The sequence below is a fragment of the Ranitomeya imitator genome, chromosome 3 (assembly GCF_032444005.1).
Source record: "Ranitomeya imitator isolate aRanImi1 chromosome 3, aRanImi1.pri, whole genome shotgun sequence".
Taxonomy (NCBI): Eukaryota; Metazoa; Chordata; class Amphibia; order Anura; family Dendrobatidae; genus Ranitomeya; species Ranitomeya imitator.
In genome coordinates, this window is record NC_091284.1 from 364,532,614 (window position 1) to 364,549,819 (window position 17,206).

Sequence of the window (17,206 nt, forward strand, 5' to 3'; positions counted from 1 at the left end):
ACTTTGAAGAGTTGGGGAAGAAAGTACAGGAACTGGATGCACAGGTAGTTTTTTCTTCTATCCTTCCAGTAGACGGGCATGGCACCAGGAGATGGAACAGGATCCTTGATGCAAACAACTGGCTAAGACGATGGTGCAGACAAAAAGGATTTGGATTCCTGGACCACGGTGTGAATTACTGGTATGATGGACTCCTCGCCAGAGACGGACTACACCTCAACAAACCTGGGAAACACACATTCGCCAGAAGACTCGCTACACTCATCAGGAGGGCGTTAAACTAGAAGAAGAGGGGACGGGAAGAAAAACATTAGACTCGAACAAAGACGACCCAGGAAAACATACTCTGAAGGGAGGTAAGAACATTTCTAAAACAATCCACAGTGAGGAGATTGGAACAAAACAAAATCCTCTAAACTGCATGCTCGCAAACGCCAGAAGCCTGACAAACAAGATGGAAGAACTAGAAGCAGAAATATCTACAGGTAACTTTGACATAGTGGGAATAACCGAGACATGGTTAGATGAAAGCTATGACTGGGCAGTTAACTTACAGGGTTATAGTCTGTTTAGAAAGGATCGTAAAAATCGGAGAGGAGGAGGGGTTTGTCTCTATGTAAAGTCTTGTCTAAAGTCCACTTTAAGGGAGGATATTAGCGAAGGGAATGAGGATGTCGAGTCCATATGGGTTGAAATTCATGGAGGGAAAAATGGTAACAAAATTCTCATTGGGGTCTGTTACAAACCCCCAAATATAACAGAAAGCATGGAAAGTCTACTTCTAAAGCAGATAGATGAAGCTGCAACCCATATTTTAAATGAGAGAGATGCCACACACGCAGGACTGTCACTGAAGCACAAATGTAAATATTAATCTCCCACTGATTTGATTTTTTTTTTTTTTCAGGGAGACTTTAGGAAAAAAAAATAATAGAATAAAATGATTTTTTCAGGAAGAATTTAGAAACCAAATAAAATAAAATGATTTTTTCAGGGAGAATTTAGAAAACAAATAAAACAAAAAAAGGCTTTCTATGGCCCACTGAGTGAGAGATGACGCACACAGGAGTCAGGAGTGGCACACAAGCCCAGAGGCCAATATTTATCTCCCACTGATTGATGTAGTGATTTTTTCAGGTAGATTTTGGAACCCAAATCAAGCTAAAAAAATAATAGGCTTTCTATGGCCCACAATTGGAGAGAGAGAGAGAGATGGCACACCCAGGAGTCAAGACTGGCACACAAGCAGAAAGGGCAATATTAATCTCCCACTGATTTGTTTTTTTTGTTTTTTTTTCAGGGAGACTTTAGGAAAAAAAAAATAGAATAAAATTATTTTTCAGGAAGAATTTAGAAACCAAATAAAATAAAATGATTTTTTCAGGGAGAATTTAGAAAACAAATAAAACAAAAAAAGGCTTTCTATGGCCCACTGAGTGAGAGATGACGCACACAGGAGTCAGGAGTGGCACACAAGCCCAGAGGCCAATATTTATCTCCCACTGATTGATGTAGTGATTTTTTCAGGTAGATTTTGGAACCCAAATCAAGCTAAAAAAATAATAGGCTTTCTATGGCCCACAATTGGAGAGAGAGAGATGGCACACCCAGGAGTCAAGACTGGCACACAAGCAGAAAGGGCAATATTAATCTCCCACTGATTTGTTTTTTTTTTTGTTTTTTTTTCAGGGAGACTTTAGGAAAAAGAAATAATAGAATAAAATGATTTTTTCAGGAAGAATTTAGAAACCAAATAAAATAAAATGATTTTTTCAGGGAGAATTTAGAAAACAAATAAAACAAAAAAAGGCTTTCTATGGCCCACTGAGTGAGAGATGACGCACACAGGAGTCAGGAGTGGCACACAAGCCCAGAGGCCAATATTTATCTCCCACTTTTTTTTTTTTGTTCCAGGGAAAATTTATAAACCCAATAAAAAAAATAATAAATAGGCTTTCTATGGCCCACTATCTGAGAGACAGAGAGAGATGGCACGCTTAGGACTGGCACACAAGCCCAAAGGCCAATATTAATCTCCCTTTTTTTTTTAAGGGAGAATTTATAAAACCAAAAAAAAATAAATAAATAGGCTTTCTATGGCCCACTATCTGAGAGAGAGAGATGGCACGCTTAGGACTGGCACACAAGCCCAAAGGCCAATATTAATCTCCCACTGATTGATTTATTGATTTTTTCAGGTAGAATTTAGAACCCAAATAAAGCAAAAAAAAAAAAATGGGCTTTCTATGGCCCACTGAGTGAGTGATGATGCACACAGGAGTCAGGAGTGGCACACAAGCCCTGAGGCCAATATTTTTCTCCCACTGATTGATGTAGTGATTTTTTCAGGTACATTTTAGAACCCAAATCAAGCAAAAAAATAAATAGGCTTTCTATGGCCCACTATTTGTGAGAGAGATGGCACGCTCAGGACTGGCACACAAGCCCAGAGGCCAATATTAATCTCCCACTTTTTTTTTTTTGGTTCCAGGGAAAATTTATAAACCCAAAAAAAAAAAAAATAAATAGGCTTTCTATGGCCCACTATCTGAGAGAGAGAGATGGCACGCTTAGGACTGGCACACAAGCCCAAAGGCCAATATTAATCTCCCACTGATTGATTTATTGATTTTTTCAGGTAGAATTTAGAACCCAAATAAAGCAAAAAAAAAAAAATGGGCTTTCTATGGCCCACTGAGTGAGTGATGATGCACACAGGAGTCAGGAGTGGCACACAAGCCCTGAGGCCAATATTTTTCTCCCACTGATTGATGTAGTGATTTTTTCAGGTAGATTTTAGAACCAAAATCAAGCAAAAAAATAAATAGGCTTTCTATGGCCCACTGACTGAGAGATGGCACACACAGGAGTCAAGAGTGGCACACAAGCCCTGAGGCCAATATTTTTCTCCCACTGATTGATGTAGTGATTTTTTCAGGTAGATTTTATAACCCAAATCAAGCAAAAAAATAAATAAGCTTTCTATGGCCCACTGAGTGAGAGATGACACAGACAGGGATGGCACTCTAGCAGAAATGTCAATCTTAATCTCCCACAAAAAAAACAAAAAAACAGGGAGTGTCCTTCAATTACTATCTCCCTGCAGTAATCTCAGCCAGGTATGGCAGGCAGCAATAAGGAGTGGACTGATGCACAGATTAAATAAAAAGTGTGTACAAACAAAAAAGATAGCTGTGCAGAAAGGAAGGAACAAGAGGATTTGTGCTTTGAAAAAAGCAGTTGGTTTGCACAGCGGCGTACACACAGCAATGCAGCTATCAGGGAGCCTTCTAGGGCAGCCCAATGAGCTACAGCGCTGAGGGGGAAAAAAAAAATGTAGCTTCCACTGTCCCTGCACACCGAAGGTGGTGTTGGGCAGTGGAAATCGCTACAGCACAAGCGGTTTGGTGGTTAATGGACCCTGCCTAACGCTATCCCTGCTTCTGACGAAGCGGCAGCAACCTCTCCCTAAGCTCAGATCAGCAGCAGTAACATGGCGGTCGGCGGGAACTCTCCTTTATAGCCCCTGTGACGCCGCAGACAGCAAGCCAGTCACTGCAATGCCCTTCTCTAAGATGGTGGGGACCAGGACCTATGTCATCATGCTGCCCACACTCTGCGTTTACCTTCATTGGCTGAGAAATGGCGCTTTTCGCGTCATTGAAACGCGACTTTGGCGCGAAAGTCGCGTACCGCATGGCCGACCCCGCACAGGGGTCGGATCGACTTTGCCAAAAGTCGGCGACTTTTGAAAATGAACGACCCGTTTCGCTCAAACCTAGCTGCGAGTCCAGGACAAGCTTAGGAAGCTGACAGACCTTTGAGGTACCTGTTCAGGTTTCCTGAGGGTCAGAACCTGGCTTTTCCAAACATCTCCATGGAGCCATTTGACTGGTGGGTCCCATTCCTGGCTTCCCCAAATGTATTTATGGAACTCAGGTAACCGGTGGGTCCAATTACTGGCTTCTCCAAATTTTTCCATGGGTTGCAAAATGGTCAATATGACAAATCTGTATTTTTTCATCTGGGCCTCTGGTCCCTTAATCTGACATCCTGTAGAATGTCAAATCTGTGTCCATCTTAATGGAACCATATTGTCTTTATAGACTTTTCCTTTATGGAGGCATGGTGTCCTGGTTGTTGTTCTTTCAAGTCTCTTGATTCTACTTTCAGAACGATAGAAATCCCAATTGCAATAGTGATTGCTGTATAGTTCCATGATATTTTTCCTATACTGGTAATCCTAATTGATTTTAGTATTTATGCACACTGTATATGGATTTATGTCTGTCATTGTTCTGTCTGCACATGTTAAATATTCTACACATTTGTCAATGGTACTTTTTTATTTTTTTGCAGCTATTATTGAGATCTTACTCATAGCAATTAGCTTGATTGGCACAAGCTGAGATTGCTCACTTGGTTATCTATAAGAACTTTTCAGAACATATCCACACTAGCCATGAATAAGACATCTTGTCAAAATGCGTATGCTAAAGTTGCTGTAGTGTCATATGCTGCTATGTGTTGATGTTCACAATATATTCCTTATGTTACATCCATTGAACTTTTTTAAATTATGGATAAATACATTTTATTTTTTATATGAGTACCTATATCCCACTGGATTTTCTCCACGTGTGCATTTCTAACCAGTTGCTCGGCTTCCATCCTTCTGTGCGGGATCAGAGGAGGAGTGGCCTGGAAAGGTGAGCTGACTTGTTTTTCATATTTATATTCACATCTGCAAAGTTCATCCTTCTCTGTTATGCAGGTCAACAGATTAGCTGGTTTGGACAATGTGTAATCAACATATTACCAAACATCTATTGTTCAATTACCCTGTGCCCCTTTCATCCAGAGATAACAGACAGTAAGAAAGAACAAATATCAATATAAAAGTCAACATCCAAGCTCATACAAGCAATAGTCTGCGCTTCTTGACCAATGAAAGAAAAACACATATATTCAGAAGTCAGCATAAAGATGCCTCCTGGTCTACTGAAAATAGATGTCTAGATAATTAAGATTAAATGCTGTGTCATGACACCAAGTCTGTGGGAGTAGTGTCCTTTAAGCTGCTGTCTGTACTCTCCACCTCCCCGCCTGTGGGAGTACAGTGTCCTTGAAGGTGCTGTGTGTATACTGCACCCCCTACCAGTGGGAGTACTTTCCTTGAACCTGCTGTGTATCCTGTGCACCTGCCACCTGTGGGAGTAATGTCCTTGAAGTCACTATGTATCCTCTGCACCCTCACCTGTGGAAATACTGTAATTTAAGCTGCTGTGTATACTCGGTCTCTCCCACGCCTGTGGTTGTACTGTTCTTTAAGCGGCTGTGTGTAATCTGCACCCCCCGCCTGGGGGAGCACTGTTCTTGAAGCTGCCGTGTGTACTCTGAAACCCCCACTGTTATGGCTGGCAATCAGGCAACACAGCGTGCAGTAATCAGCGCACATACAGAGATCTGGCAATAACCAAAAACAATAGGACGAGCTCTGAGACGTGGAATCTCTGTAGACTGCAGTACCTGATCTATCCTCACACAACTATAAGCAGCAGTGGATTGCGCCTATCAACTACCTATGCAACTCGGCACTGCCTGAGGAGCTGACTAGCCTGAAGATAGAAATACAAGCCTGACTTACCTCAGAGAAATACCCCAAAGGAATAGGCAGCCCCCCACATATAATGACTGTTAGCAAGATGAAAAGACAAACGTAGGAATGAAATAGATTCAGCAAAGTGAGGCCCGATATTCTAGACAGAGCGAGGATAGCAAAGAGAACTATGCAGTCTACAAAAAACCCTAAAACGAAAACCACGCAAAGGGGCAAAAAAGACCCACCGTGCCGAACTAACAGCACGGTGGTGCACCCCTTTGCTTCTCAGAGCTTCCAGCAAAAGTTAATAGCAAGCTGGACAGAAAAAACAGAAAACAAACTAGAAGCACTTATCTAGCAGAGCAGCAGGCCCAAGGAAAGATGCAGTAGCTCAGATCCAACACTGGAACATTGACAAGGAGCAAGGAAGACAGACTCAGGTGGAGCTAAATAGCAAGGCAGCCAACGAGCTCACCAAAACACCTGAGGGAGGAAGCCCAGAGACTGCAATACCACTTGTGACCACAGAAGTGAACTCAGCCACAGAATTCACAACAGTACCCCCCCCTTGAGGAGGGGTCACCGAACCCTCACCAGAACCCCCAGGCCGACCAGGATGAGCCACATGAAAGGCACGAACAAGATCTGGGGCATGGACATCAGAGGCAAAAACCCAGGAATTATCTTCCTGAGCATAACCCTTCCATTTGACCAGATACTGGAGTTTCCGTCTAGAGACACGAGAATCCAAAATCTTCTCCACAATATACTCCAATTCCCCCTCCACCAAAACAGGGGCAGGAGGCTCCACAGATGGAACCATAGGTGCCACGTATCTCCTCAACAACGACCTATGGAATACATTATGTATGGAAAAGGAGTCTGGGAGGGTCAGACGAAAAGACACCGGATTGAGAATCTCAGAAATCCTATACGGACCAATAAAACGAGGTTTAAATTTAGGAGAGGAAACCTTCATAGGAATATGACGAGAAGATAACCAAACCAGATCCCCAACACGAAGTCGGGGTCCCACACGGCGTCTGCGATTAGCGAAAAGCTGAGCCTTCTCCTGGGACAAGGTCAAATTGTCCACTACCTGAGTCCAGATCTGCTGCAACCTGTCCACCACATAATCCACACCAGGACAGTCCGAAGACTCAACCTGTCCTGAAGAGAAACGAGGATGGAACCCAGAATTGCAGAAAAATGGAGAGACCAAGGTAGCCGAGCTGGCCCGATTATTAAGGGCGAACTCAGCCAACGGCAAAAATGACACCCAATCATCCTGGTCAGCGGAAACAAAACATCTCAGATATGTTTCCAAGGTCTGATTGGTTCGTTCGGTCTGGCCATTAGTCTGAGGATGGAAGGCCGAGGAAAAAGATAGGTCAATGCCCATCCTACCACAAAAGGCTCGCCAGAACCTCGAGACAAACTGGGAACCTCTGTCAGAAACAATATTCTCAGGAATGCCATGTAAACGAACCACATGCTGGAAGAACAAAGGCACCAAATCAGAGGAGGAAGGCAATTTAACCAAGGGCACCAGATGGACCATTTTAGAAAAGCGATCACAGACCACCCAAATGACCGACATTTTTTGAGAAACGGGAAGGTCAGAAATGAAATCCATCGAAATATGTGTCCAAGGCCTCTTCGGGACCGGCAAGGGCAAAAGCAACCCACTGGCACGTGAACAGCAGGGCTTAGCCCTAGCACAAATTCCACAGGACTGCACAAAAGCACGCACATCCCGTGACAGAGATGGCCACCAGAAGGATCTAGCAACCAACTCCCTGGTACCAAAGATTCCTGGATGACCGGCCAGCACCGAACAATGAAGTTCAGAGATAACTTTACTAGTCCACCTATCAGGGACGAACAGTTTCTCGGCCGGACAACGATCAGGTTTATTAGCCTGAAATTTCTGCAACACTCTCCGCAAATCAGGGGAGATGGCAGACACAATGACTCCTTCCTTGAGGATACTCGCCGGCTCAGATAACCCCGGAGAGTCGGGCACAAAACTCCTAGACAGAGCATCCGCCTTCACATTTTTAGAGCCCGGAAGGTATGAAATCACAAAATCAAAACGAGCAAAAAATAACGACCAACGGGCCTGTCTAGGATTCAAGCGCTTGGCAGACTCAAGATAAGTAAGGTTCTTATGATCAGTCAAAACCACCACGCGATGCTTAGCACCCTCAAGCCAATGACGCCACTCCTCGAATGCCCACTTCATGGCCAGCAACTCTCGGTTGCCCACATCATAATTACGCTCAGCAGCAGAAAATTTCCTGGAAAAGAAAGCACATGGTTTGAACACTGAGCAACCAGAACCTCTCTGTGACAAAACCGCCCCTGCACCAATCTCAGAAGCATCAACCTCGACCTGGAACGGAAGAGAAACATCAGGTTGACACAACACAGGGGCACAGCAAAAACGACGCTTCAACTCCTGAAAAGCTTCCACGGCAGCAGAAGACCAATTAACCAAATCAGCACCCTTCTTGGTCAAATCGGTCAATGGTCTGGCAATGCTAGAAAAATTACAGATGAAGCGACGATAAAAATTAGCAAAGCCCAGGAATTTCTGCAGACTTTTTAGAGATGTCGGCTGAGTCCAATCCTGGATGGCCTGAACCTTAACCGGATCCATCTCGATAGTAGAAGGGGAAAAGATGAACCCCAAAAATGAAACTTTCTGCACACCGAAGAGACACTTTGATCCCTTCACGAACAAGGAATTAGCACGCAGTACCTGGAAAACCATTCTGACTTGCTTCACATGAGACTCCCAATCATCTGAGAAGATCAAAATGTCATCCAAGTAAACAATCAAGAATTTATCCAGATACTCACGGAAAATGTCATGCATAAAAGACTGAAAAACAGATGGAGCATTGGCAAGTCCGAACGGCATCACCAGATACTCAAAATGACCCTCGGGCGTATTAAATGCCGTTTTCCATTCATCTCCCTGCCTGATTCTCACCAGATTATACGCACCACGAAGATCAATCTTAGTAAACCAACTAGCCCCCTTAATCCGAGCAAACAAGTCAGAAATCAATGGCAAGGGTTACTGAAACTTAACAGTGATCTTATTAAGAAGGCGGTAATCAATACACGGTCTTAGCGAACCATCCTTCTTGGCTACAAAAAAGAACCCTGCTCCCAATGGTGACGACGATGGGCGAATATGTCCCTTCTCCAGGGACTCCTTCACATAACTGCGCATAGCGGTGTGTTCAGGTACGGACAAATTAAATAAACGACCCTTAGGGAATTTACTACCAGGAATCAAATCGATAGCACAATCACAATTCCTATGCGGAGGTAGGGCATCAGACTTGGACTCTTCAAATACATCCTGAAAGTCCGACAAGAACTCTGGGATGTCAGAAGGAATGGATGACGAAATAGACAAAAATGGAACATCACCATGTACTCCCTGACAACCCCAGCTGGTTACCGACATAGAGTTCCAATCCAATACTGGATTATGGGTTTGTAGCCATGGCAACCCCAACACGACCACATCATGCAAATTATGCAGTACCAAAAAGCGAATAACTTCCTGATGTGCAGGAGCCATGCACATGGTCAGCTGGGCCCAGTACTGAGGCTTATTCTTGGCCAAAGGTGTAGCATCAATTCCTCTCAACGGAATAGGACACCGCAAAGGCTCCAAGAAAAATCCACAACGTTTAGCATAATCCAAATCCATCAGATTCAGGGCAGCGCCTGAATCCACAAACGCCATGACAGAATATGATGACAAAGAGCACATTAAGGTAATGGACAAAAGGAATTTGGACTGTACAGTACCAATAACGGCAGAGCTATCGAACCGCCTAGTGCGTTTAGGACAATTAGAAATAGCATGAGTAGAATCACCACAATAGAAACACAGTCTGTTCAGACGTCTGTGTTCGTGCCGTTCTACTTTAGTCATAGTCCTGTCGCACTGCATAGGCTCAGGCTTACTCTCAGACAATACCGCCAGATGGTGCACAGATTTACGCTCGCGCAAGCGACGACCGATCTGAATGGCCAAGGACATAGACTCATTCAAACCAGCAGGCATAGGAAATCCCACCATTACATCCTTAAGAGCTTCAGAGAGACCCTTTCTGAACAAAGCCGCTAGTGCAGATTCATTCCACAGAGTGAGTACTGACCATTTCCTAAATTTCTGACAATATACCTCTACATCATCCTGACCCTGGCATAAAGCCAGCAGATTTTTCTCAGCTTGATCCACTGAATTAGGCTCATCGTAAAGCAATCCCAGCGCCTGGAAAAATGCATCAACATTACTCAATGCAGAATCTCCTGGTGCAAGAGAAAACGCCCAGTCCTGTGGGTCGCCGCGCAAAAAAGAAATAATAATCAAAACCTGTTGAATAGGATTACCAGAAGAATGAGGTTTCAAGGCCAAAAATAGCTTACAATTATTTCTGAAGCTCAGGAACTTAGTTCTGTCACCAAAAAACAAATCAGGAATCGGAATTCTTGGTTCTAGCATCGATTTCTGATCAATAGTATCTTGAATCTTTTGTACATTTACAACGAGATTATCCATTGAGGAGCACAGAGCCTGAATATCCATGTCCACAGCTGTGTCCTGAAGCACTCTAATGTCTAGGGGAAAAAAAAGACTGAAGACAGAGCTAAGAAAAAAAAATGATGTCAGGATTTCTTTTTTCCCTCTATTGGAAATCATTGGAGGGCTCCTTGTACTGTTATGGCTGGCAATCAGGCAACACAGCGTGCAGTAATCAGCGCACATACAGAGATCTGGCAATAACCAAAAACAATAGGACGAGCTCTGAGACGTGGAATCTCTGTAGACTGCAGTACCTGATCTATCCTCACACAACTATAAGCAGCAGTGGATTGCGCCTATCAACTACCTATGCAACTCGGCACTGCCTGAGGAGCTGACTAGCCTGAAGATAGAAATACAAGCCTGACTTACCTCAGAGAAATACCCCAAAGGAATAGGCAGCCCCCCACATATAATGACTGTTAGCAAGATGAAAAGACAAACGTAGGAATGAAATAGATTCAGCAAAGTGAGGCCCGATATTCTAGACAGAGCGAGGATAGCAAAGAGAACTATGCAGTCTACAAAAAACCCTAAAACGAAAACCACGCAAAGGGGCAAAAAAGACCCACCGTGCCGAACTAACAGCACGGTGGTGCACCCCTTTGCTTCTCAGAGCTTCCAGCAAAAGTTAATAGCAAGCTGGACAGAAAAAACAGAAAACAAACTAGAAGCACTTATCTAGCAGAGCAGCAGGCCCAAGGAAAGATGCAGTAGCTCAGATCCAACACTGGAACATTGACAAGGAGCAAGGAAGACAGACTCAGGTGGAGCTAAATAGCAAGGCAGCCAACGAGCTCACCAAAACACCTGATGGAGGAAGCCCAGAGACTGCAATACCACTTGTGACCACAGAAGTGAACTCAGCCACAGAATTCACAACACCCCACCTATGGGAGCACTGTTCTTGAAACAGCTGTGTATTTTCTATTAGTCTGGAAAATAAGTAATTTTGCATCAGTAGTCTCATTGCTATAAGTAGGCCCCAAAAATAATTTTTCAGGCCTTGTGTGTGTATTCTAATAGTTTTGCAACTGAATATGTTGCATCTGTCGTCTTGTTGCCATATCTAAACTCTAAAAATAATTTTTCAGGCCTTGTATATGTATTCTATTAGTTTTGCAAATCAATATGTTGCATCTGTCATATTGTTGCCATTTCTAAACCCCAAAAATAATTTTTCAGGCCTTATGTGTGTTTATAGTACTTTGGCAAATCAATAAATCACATCAGCCGTGTCATTGCCATTTCTATGCTTTCAAAAATACAGGTCTGGTGTCTATGTTCTAGTAGTTTTGCAAATATATCAATATATTGCTCTCGTTGCCTTTCCTTGGCCATAAAAATACTTTTTCAGACCTGGTGTCTGTTTTCTAGTAGCTTTTGCAAATCAATGTATCACATCAGACATGTCATTCCCATTTCTAGACCCCCAAAATAATTTTCAGGGCTGGTGTGTGGTTTTTATGAGTTTGGGAAATAAATAATTGACAACCTATGTGCCATTTTTAAGCCAAAGACATATCACATTTTTATAACTTTAAGACACACTTTTTTCCCTCCAAAATTTTGGAGGGAAGTGGGGGGGGTGTCTTATTGTCCGGATGTACCTAATAGGTCTGGAAGTGGCTGTGGCTGTGGCTGTGGGGGATAAGCGCTGGTGGTGGCAGAGCAGGTTACAGGAGGCAGGAGCCAACGGCTGCAGCTAACACGTGTGCCAGCTGTTAAAGGCAAACTGTCACAGGATTGTGCACAGTAATCTACAGACAGTTTCAGGTTGGCGCCATTATACTGATTAAAGTAATACCTTGGTTGATGAAATCTGTCTTGTGGTTGTTATTTAATCTTTATTTTCAGTTTGTAGTTAATGATATGCTCGTGCTTTAGGGTGGGCCTGTGGTTGAGGGCTTCATGTGGTGCACTGCTTAGGTATTCATGTGTATAGCTGTTAGGCATCGGGAATTTCCCACTGCGTAGGATAGATCCCAACTTCATCTGGTCCTGAGGTCTCCCATTCAGGTCCGGCCACTGCGATCGCTGCTCAGTGCAGACGTCGGTCCCAGCGTCTTGCTCAGGCTCGTGGTATACGTTTGGTTAAAGCGGGCTCTCCAGCCAAGTCTGTGGTAACCAGTGATGTGCAGGTGCAGTCTTGAGTAGTGTTGAGCCACCTCCCTAGTGTTTGGGTTCATTTCAGTTCGTCGATCAGGGAGGTGTTCGTCGAACGTTCGACAAACACCGTCGAACCCCATTGAAACCAAAGGCAGGCAAACACAAACACATACAAACACATGGAAAACAGATAGAAAACACCTTAAAAGTTGTCCAAAAGCTGACAAACTGCTCAAAAGATACAACAAACATGTAAAAGTCACAACTACATATAGTCATGCGAAAAGCAAAGCGGTGGAGGAGTAAAAGAGGAGGAGACACAGATATAGGCATGTCATTCCCTTCTAAAATCAAGAAAGGCTGGAGTAAAAATCTAAACTCACTCTACCAACACCCAGATGTCTTGACAAAAAAATAAAAAAGAAATATCTTTAGGTAGAATGGCGGCGGGGCCATTCAGAACACTTTACTAAGAAGACATAGTGGTACCCCCATTGGGAGTTGTGCCAAAAAATGAACCCAATACATTCAGACTAATCCACCATTTGTCATATCCAAGGGGCAGGTCATTAAACGACAACATCGACGCAGAATTAATTACTGTACCTCCTTTGATGAGGCAATAAGGTGGGTCAAGAAGTTGGTAAGGGGCACCCTAATGGCCAAAACAGACATTAAGGGGGCGTTCCGGTTACTACCTGTGCCTCCGAATAGTGTCCTCCCATTGGGCTGTTTCTGTGAAGGAGCATACTACATAGATTGCTGTTTGCCCATGGGGTGCTCCATATCCTGCTCACTATTTGAGGCGTTTAGTTGCTTCATCGAATGTGTCGTCATGGATGTTTGTAAGGCGGCACATATTATCCATTACCTCACCCAAAAGATTTGCCACAGTGTGAAAACATGCGGTAGTCCACCTGTGAGAAGGAGAGAGCTGGAGGGAGAGTGGACACCCCAGAGCTGAGGGGTTAGATTGAGAAAGAAAGAAGGTGGTGTAGCTTGCTTCATGGGTGGGGTACTCTGCTGAGTAGCAGAAATTGCTACTAGGCCCAAAAGGATTTCCTGGGTTAGATGCCATTAAAAAAATAGTACTCAGGTAAACAGGCAGTGTAGATTCCTTCATGGGTGGGGTACGCTGCTGAGTACCACTAAATTCTACTAGGCCCAAATGGATTTCCTGGGCTAGATGCCATTACAAAATAGTAGTTAGGTAAACAGGCGGTATAGCTTGCTTCATGGGTGGGGTACTCTGCTGAGTAGCACAAAATGCTATTAGGTACAAAACAATTTCCTGGGCTAGATGCAGTTAAAAATTAGTAATTAGTAGTGTTGAGCATTCCGATACCGCAAGTATCGGGTATCGGCCGATACTTGCGGTATCGGAATTCCGATACCGAGTTCCGATATATTTGTGATATCGGGAATCGGTATCGGATCCATATTAATGTGTAAAATAAAGAATTAAAATAAAAAAAAATTGATATACTTACCTCTCCGGAGGCCCCTGGACATCACCGCTGGTAACCGGCAGCCTTCTTTGTTTAAAATGAGCGCGTTTAGGGACTTCCATGATGTCACGGCTTCTGATTGGTCGCGTGCCGCTCATGTGACCGCCACGCGACCAATCACAAGCCGTGATGTCATTCTCAGGCCCTAAACTCCTCATTCTAGGAATTTAGGACCTGCGAATGACGTCACAGCTTCTGATTGGGCGCGTGGCGGTCACATGAGCGGCACGCGACCAATCAGAAGCCGCAACGTCATTCTGAGGCCCTAAACTCCTCATTCTAGGAATTTAGGACCTGAGAATGACGTCGCGGCTTCTGATTGGTCGCGTGGCGGTCACATGAGCGGCACGCGACCAATCAGAAGCCGTGACGTCATTCCCAGGTCCTAAACGCGCTCATTTTAAACAAAGAAGGCTGCCGGTTACCAGCGGTGATGTCCAGGGGCCTCCGGAGAGGTAATTATATCAATATTTTTTATTTTAATTCTTTATTTTACACATTAATATGGATCCCAGGGCCTGAAGGAGAGTTTCCTCTCCTTCAGACCCTGGGAACCATCAGGATACCTTCCGATACTTGGTGTCCCATTGACTTGTATTGGTTTCGGGTATCGGTATCGGCGATATCCGATACTTTTTGGGTATCAGCCGATACTATCCGATACCGATACTTTCAAGTATCGGACGGTATCGCTCAACACTAGTAATTAGATCAACAGGCGGTGTAGCTTGCTTCATGGGTGGGGTACGCTGCTGAGTATCACTAAATTCTTCTAGACCCAAACGGATTTCCTGGGCTACATGCCATTACAAAATAGTAGTTAGGTAAACAGGCGGTGTAGCTTGCTTCATGGGTGGGGTACTCTGCTGAGTAGCACAAAATGCTATTAGGTACAAAACGATTTCCTGGGCTAGATGCAGTTAAAAATTGGTAATTAGATCAACAGGTGGTGTAGCTTGCTTCATGGGTGGGGTACGCTGCTGAGTATCACTAAATTCTACTAGACCCAAATGCATTTCCTTTGCTAGATGCCGTTACAAAATAGTAGTTAGGTAAACAGGCGGTGTAGCTTGCTTCATGGGTGGGGTGCGCTGCTGAGTATCAATAAATTCTACTAGGCGCAAGTGGCATCAATTTCGCCAGTTTTTAAAAACGGTTGGTGAGGGGATTTTCAAAAATCATCGAGCTTTTAGTCTCCCCAAGATGACACAGGGGTAGAAAAGTCCTTGCGAATCCAGGATTTGTTCATCTTAATGAACGTTAGTCTTTCTACATTGTCACTGGACAGCCGCGTGCGCTTATCTGTCAGCACACCACCAGCAGAGCTGAACACACGTTCAGAGAGAATGCTGGCTGCAGGGCACGACAAGATCTCCAAGGCGTGAATGGCGAGCTCAGGCCATTTTTCATGATTGGAAGCCCAAAATGAGCAAGGGTCCAGTTCCACAGTCATGGCATCGATGTTAACTTGGAGATACTCTTGTACCATCCTCTCTAGGCGTTGGCTGTGCGTCAGATTTCTTGTCTCCTGTGGCCTTGCATAGGATGGTCTAAAAAAATCTTGAAACGAAAAAATTGCTGTTACCACCAGATACGATGTTACTGTTACGGTTTGAATGATGACTCGATAGTCCCACGGTTGGCAAGTTAGAACTCAGAGATTGACTACGTGCACCACTGGTGTTTTGTGGAAAATCAGATGTTAGATTTTGTAACAGTCTCTGCTAATACTCCTTCATGCGTGAATCCCTTTCTATGGCAGGAATTTTTTCACCAAATTTGCTTTTGTACTGGGGATCTAAGAGTGTGGCAACCCAGTAGTTGGCATTACTTCGGATTCTGACAATCCGAGGGTCATGTTGCAGGTAGTGCAGCAAGAAGGCACTCATGTGTCTTGCGCATCCAGGAGAATCAAGTTCTTGTTGACTTGGAGGTGGCAAGGTGAGAATCATGCTTCCTTCGTCTGCCCTCTCCCCCCAACCTCGCACAACATAAATTTGATCAAGGTCTCCCTCATCTGATGAGTCTTCCATGCCCACCACCAGTTCGTCCTCCACTTCTTCCTCGCCTCCTGCAACTTCCCCAACAGTTTGGCTGCTACTATGCGCCCTTGGTAACCCCTCTCCCCCAGCCTCCAATGCCAGCCGCCTTGGTGCTGCCAACCTTCTTGACCATGGAGATATGATCCCTTCTGCATACGACTCCTCCTGTTCCTCCTCCTCTTGTTCCACCACCTGACTCCGAACACTGTGTAAGGTGTGCTCCAGCATGTAAATCACCGGAATGGTCATGCTGATAATGGCATCGTCAGCAATAAACATATTCGTTGCTATTTCAAAACTGTGCAGAAGGGTGCATAGGTCCCTGATCTAAGACCACTACTGCAGCGTGACTTGCCCCAACTTTGGATCTCATTGGCCCAGGCTATACATCATAACATATAACACCAGAGCTCGTCGGTGCTGCCACAGTCGCTGCAACTGGTGCAGAGTTGAATTCCACCATGTGGGCACATCGCATTTCGGTGAACTGACAGGCCCAACGACTTCTGTAGAGATGCAAGTCGTCGAGCTGCGGGATGCGAACAGCAGAAGTGAGCACACAGCGACCGTGCCCTCTGCAGAAGCCCATCTAGTCTGGGATAGTGGGATAAAAATTGCTGGACAACCAAGTTCAAAACGTGAGCCATAAAAGGCACTTGTGTGACATTGCCCCGGTGAAGGGCCGCACCCAGGTTTGCAGCATTGTCGCACACAGCCTTCCCTGGCTGCAGGTTGAGTGGAGACAACCATTGATGGAACTCGGTCTCCAGAGCTGACCACAACTCCTCTGCTGTGTGACTCACATTTCCCACACATTTCAATTTAAACACTGCCTGATGCCGTTGAGCCCTGGTGACAGCATAGTGAGGAGGTGTGCAGGATTCCTTCTGCACAGTTACAACGCGGGTGGCATTACCAGACAGGCTTTGGGTGCAGGTGGAGGACCAAGAGGAGGTTGAGGAGGCATAAGCAGTGGAGGAACTTCTAGATACAGAAGATCGACGAGCAACTCGTGGCGATGGCAAGACTTGGACAGCAGCCCCTTCTCCTGATGTCGCCGTAGTTACCCAGTGCCCAGTCACCGACATGTAACGCCCCTGTCCATGTCTACTCGTCCAAGTGTCTGTGGTGAAATGCACCCAGTCACACACAGAGTTTCTCAAGGAAGCGGTGATGTTGTGTGCGACATGCTGGTTTAGCGCAGGCACAGCTTTCGTTGAGAAGTAGTGGCGACTGGGCATATGGTACTGGGGCACTGCGACGGACATAAAGTCTCGAAAATCCTCTGTGTCCACCAGGCGGAAAGGCAGCATTTCTGTAGCCAACAGCT